This window comes from Hyperolius riggenbachi, chromosome 9, assembly GCF_040937935.1.
Source record: "Hyperolius riggenbachi isolate aHypRig1 chromosome 9, aHypRig1.pri, whole genome shotgun sequence".
Classification (NCBI taxonomy): domain Eukaryota; kingdom Metazoa; phylum Chordata; class Amphibia; order Anura; family Hyperoliidae; genus Hyperolius; species Hyperolius riggenbachi.
In genome coordinates, this window is record NC_090654.1 from 231,282,326 (window position 1) to 231,288,325 (window position 6,000).

A 6,000-nucleotide genomic window follows, 5' to 3' on the forward strand; every position below is an offset into this window, starting at 1 on the left:
GTGACTGAGGCAGGGTTTTCTGACCCTGGCCACTGCCTTTTGCTACAGCATGTTTTGTGTCATTGTTCCCTTTCAAAGCAGCCCCAAAACTATATCAGTTGTTGTTTACTGCCTGGCTGGCTGGGTTTGCTATGGTGACTTTTCCTCTAGGGTGGAATAAAAATGGTTCCCTTTCAAGCTGCATATACAAGATCTGCATAATACCGTTTCAAAGAGCTGTTATAGTATCAACAAATTTGCCCCCACCTGTATGTATATATATTTCACCACTTTTACAGATAGAAATGGGCATGTACAAGATGGTGTATAATGCAGGCTAGATACACTGAGAGGCCTAGTGCACACCAGAGCGTTTTCGCTGCGGTTTGCGATCCGCTTGCGGGTGCGGATCCGCTTGGGTAATGTATTTCAATGGGCTGGTGCACACCAGAGCGGGAGGCGGTTTGCAGAAACACATACTCCCGGGCTGCTGCAGATTTTGGATTGCGGATGCGTTTCTGCCTCAATGTTAAGTATAGGAAAAACGCAAACCGCTCTGAAAACCGGCACTTCAGATCAGTTTGCCAGGCGTTTTGTTACAGTAGCTGTTCAGTAACAGCTTTACTGTAACAATACATGAAATCTACTACACCAAAAACGCTTCCCAAAACCGCAAAATGCTAGCTGAAACGCTACAGAAAAATAAAAAGCGTTTCAAAATCTGCTAGCATTTTGCGGATCTGCTAGCGGTTTTTGGTGTGCACCGGGCCGTAAGGGCTCTTTTTCATGAGCAGCTGAAAGCGATTAATTCACTTGCTAGTGCTCGCCATACGCAGTGGGCAGGCAACGCTCCCATGCAGTAGCCCCCCCCCCTCCCCCTCCCTTGCAATCGCATCTGAGTATGAAACATGAGACATGTTTTTCACCACCGGGTAAAGCCGCCACGGAACACTGCTACGTGTCAAACATGACACACGTGATGTTACTAAAGTGCTGCCATTCAGCTGAATGTAGTTGCAACCAAACGGCGTTTGTGGTCAGGAGTTGGGAGCCTGAACTTCACGACTAATGAGTAGGGATGATCAATGAGATGCAAATATTTGAGATTATGCAGGATTATGTAAAGTTGTAAGCAAATTTAGGCCTCTTTTTCACAGACTGTTGATAGGTGGTGAAATGCCTCTCAAACTCTCACAACTGCTCACTGCTGCCTGGTAATTGCTTGCTCAGCACACAGTTAAACAGTCCATGGAAAAGAGGCCTAATGCAGTTTGAAAATGGACCAATCAATTTAACTGCTACAAGACCGTGTCACGCCGATGGGCATGGCAGCCCCAGAACCGCCGATCGGTGTAAAGTCCTGGGACTGGCTTTTGCAGGAGATCGCGCACACACTCTGCCTTCAGTCTCCCAGTGGTGATCGCCGTCTATTTAGTACGTACAGCGCTGCGATCTAAGGCAGTGCTGTACAGGGGACCGCCGTGTCACTCGGCTGTCCCCTCCAGAGGGACAAAATTGCTGATTGGCTGGCAGGGGGGGGGGGGGGGGGGGAGGAAATATATTTTAAAAAAATAAATACATTTATGTAATATTTATTAAAAAAAACAAACAGCTGGGGTGCGATCAGACCCCACCAATAGAGAGCTCTGTTGGTGGGGAGAAAGGGGGGGGGAATCACTTGTGTGCAGAGTTGTGCGGTCCGGCAGCGAACCCTTAAAGCTGCAGTGGCCATTTTTGTAAAATATAGCCTGGTCTTTAGGGGAGTAAAGCCTGTAGTCCGGAAGACGTTAAACCTTGGTGGGACTTCATTGGTCCATTTTCAAGCTCATAATCATGCATCAACTCAGAAATATTTGCATCTCATTGGTCATCCCTACCTACCATTTTGAAAAGTGCTACTGCAATGTAATGTGTATGGCAGTGGTCACACTTAAGGCTCATACACACATCAGACCATAGTCTTTTGAAAATGAAAGATCACAGACTAATTTTACCCCCTTCCATGTAGTATGAAGGCTCATACACACATCAGACCATGGTCTTTGGAAAATGAAAGATCACAGACCAGTTTTACCCCCTTCCATGTAGTATGAGAGCCATACCTACACAGTCTATTCTATGGAGCTGAACTCCCCATCAGAAAAAAATCTTTGCAAGATGCTGCACACAAAGATGCTGTACAGACACAAAAGATCAGTAGCTGCAAAAGATCTGTTCCTGCCAAAAATCCAACCCTGCAAATTGCAATGATAGTCTATGAGATCTGCAGATCATCATACACACATGATTTAACTGACAGATCTGCAGATCTGAAAATCCAACCTGGTGGATCTGATCTGCAGATGAATGTCAGTTAAATCATGTGTGTACGATGATCTGCAGTTCTCATAGACTATCATTGCAATTTGCAGGGTTGGATTTTTGGCAGGAACAGATCTTTTGCAGATACTGATCTTTTGTGTCTGTACAGCATCTGTGTGTGCTGCATCTTGCAAAGTTTTTTTTCTGATGGGGAGTTCAGCTCCATAGAATAGACTGTGTAGAGTATGGCTCTCATACTACATGGAAGGGGGTAAAACAGATCTGTGATCTTTCATTTTCAAAAGACTATGGTCTGATGTGTGTATGAGCCTTGAGAGCCATACTCTACACAGTCTATTCTATTGAGCTGAACTCTCCATCAGACAGAAATCTTTGCAAGATGCTGCACACACATGCTGTAGACATTCAAAAGATCAGTATCTGCAAAAGATCAATTCCTGCTAAATGCATTCATAGTCTATGATATCTGCAGATCATCATACACACCTTGTGTAACAGACATTCATCTGCAGATCAGATCCCCCAGGATGGATTTTCAGATCTGCGGATGATTGCTTGATCTGCAGATGAATGTCAGTTAAATCATGTGTATATGAGGATCTGCAGATATCATAGACTATCATTGCAATTTGCAGGAACGGATCTTTGGCAGGATCAATGGAGAACTGTAGTAGTTTGTAGATGTTTATAGATAAAAGGTTGTTTTATGAACAGAAACAGATAACACTGGATTAAGAATAAAGGTAATGGGAAATAAGAACCCAAGAATTGACAACATCAGAGACCTTAACTTCAGCATATTAACACTTCCTGAATTTGACTGGAAAGCTCTGATGCAATGTTATTTCGCATACCTAAAATGTCATTGAGAAACTGTTAATGTGACATAGAAAAATATTGATACAAAAATGTGTAAAAGATTGTTGAATAGAAGAATTAGCATTTTGTATGCACAATGCTAATAAAAATATTTGAAATTTTTTTTTTTTGGGAATTGCATGCAGTGTGCAGGGAGTCTTAAGGAGGTCTAAAAAGTTGTGGCTGCAGCATAATATGGGACAGCACTAGAGTATAGATAACGGATTTTGGGGAAGTTTTTTTTCTGAGTTATTTTTAGAGTCACCCCCCCCCCCCCCACTCACCCACCACCATTGTGACTCCGATTTAAGCAGAACTGAAAAAAAAAACAGATCTGCTGTAAAAGGAAACCTAACCTGCGTGAATTTTGGGGAGCGAGATGACTGTTTTAATAAATGCTGCTTGCCTAGATCTTGCCTAGACCTCCGCTGCAAATTCTGACCCAGAGTAAGTATACAGATCCAGTGTGCAGGTTCCATGCTAGCTGCAGGCATAGGAAACAAGCATCTGACGATGAAAGAGCAGCATGGCAATTAAAAAAAAAACAAAAAAAAAAAAAACAAAAAACAAAAAAACAAAAAAAAAAAAATATGGCAGCCTCCATAATCTGTTCACTAAAAGTTTTTGTTAGATGTAAAACAACAAACCACGCAACATGTCCAGTGGCGTAGCTAAGGAGCTGTTGGCCCCGATGCAAGTTTAACATCCCTGGTGGTAATCCCGAGCTGAGCTCAGGCTAGCCTCTGGAGGCTCAATGCAGGTCAATGGAGGGCAGCGGGAGCTTTTACTCACCTCCCGGGGAATCCAGACGTTGGTCCAGATGTTCTTCTTCCTTTCCTAGAGGTTCTGAATCACTCTGGTGATATCGCCATCATTGATCTCACCTACATGTTACAGCGCCACCTGCAGGGCGGTGGAAAAATTGCAGAGCTGGAGCCCAAGGAGGTAAGTGCTGGGGCTGATGGCATTCTGGAAGCATGATTGTTTCCTGATTTTAGGGTCAATTTTCAGAAAAGACCCTAAAATTTGGAAATAATCATACCGCCAGGGAGGTTAACATTGGGCCCCCCCAAGCACTTTTTACAGAATTGATATGGCGCACCAAAACCTGCCAATGGCAACTACAGTCACAGGTGCAAGAAGGGGATGGGGAACAGTTTAATGATTACTACTACTCAAAGTATCTATAGAAATGATTATTATGAGCACAGGGCCAATAGAGAGCTAAAACTCTAGTTGAGGGTGGGCCCTTCAGGGTCCCGGTGTGGTCACAACCTCTGCAACCCCTATTGCTACGCCCCTGAACATGTCAATATGGCCATAGTCAGGATACATACACAACACGAAACATACATAGACCTATGACTATGGTAGGGATTAGATTGTGAGCCCCTCTGAGGGACAGTTAGTGACAAGACAATATACTCTGTACAGCACTGCGGAAGATGTCAGCACTATATAAATACTAATAAGTCATCTCAACCACTTAAAGGACCATTAATCGCAAAACAAATGTAAATTACATGTCAACACATACCAATAAGAAGTATTTCTTCCAGAGTAAAATGAGCCATAAATTACTTTTCTCCTATGTTTTTGTCACTTACAGTAGGTACTAGAAATCTGAGATAAATGACAGGTTTTAGACCAGCTCATCTTCTCATGGGGGATTTTCAGCATGGCCTTTATTCTTTTTAAAGCCACTCCCGGCAAAGGATTTATACAAATATGCTAGGCAGCCGCCCTGCTCGCTGACTAGACTATGAATGCATTTTGCAGGAACTGATCTTTTGCAGATACAGATCTGTTGAATGTGTGCAGCATCTTGTAAAGATTTGTATCTGATGGGGAGTTCAGCTCAATAGAATAGAATAGACTGTGTAGAGTATGGCTCTCATACTACATGGAAGGGGGTAAATTTGTCTGTGATCTTTCATTTTCAGACACTACCGAATAAAGAGTACCAGGGAAAATTTACAACACACTTGTCGTCCAGAAGGACATAGCCCTATGGGTACAAATAGTAAAATGCTGATAAATTTACTCTATCAATGTGACGTAATCGTTGCATACATGAGTACCACAATCAAAGTACTCTCCTGTGTGGGTCTCAATTTGGTGTCTGCTGTCCGGGTATGGGGGTCTTTGCTCATCCCCTTAGAAGCACAGCATATAATGCTGCGTCCAAGGTGTAGCTATCACACACTCCTGCGACTGCTGTCCCCATACAGGTAGGTGGTTTGTAACTGGGACAGTGGAAGCTAACTGCCAAACAAAATATGTTAGCTTGTGCAACCACCTATCGTTCGATCCCTCTGTACAAACTGATCCTATGACGGGAGGGTAAAACCTATATACAAAGTGCTAGGTGCTGTACAAGTGCGTTAACCTGAGCATGTTTCACCAAAAGGCTTATTCAGAAAGAGTGCTGTACATATATACATTGCCTACACCACATATTTACATATATTACAAAGTCCCCCCCATCATCAAAAAAGCCCAAGTCAGAGATGAATGGGGCCTGATGGGGAACTTCAGCTCTGACTTGGGCTTTTTTGATGATGGGGGGGACTTTGCCTACACCACATATTTACATATATTACAATGTATATATGTACAGCACTCTTTCTGAAGAAGCCTTTTGGTGAAACATGCTCAGGTTAAAGCACTTGTACAGCACCTAGCACTTTGTATATAGGTTTTACCCTCCCGTCATAGGATCAGTTTGTACAGAGGGACCGAACGATAGGTGGTTGCACAAGCTAACATATTTTGTTTGGCAGTTAGCTTCCACTGTCCCAGTTACAAACCACCTACCTGTATGGGGACAGCAGTCGCAGG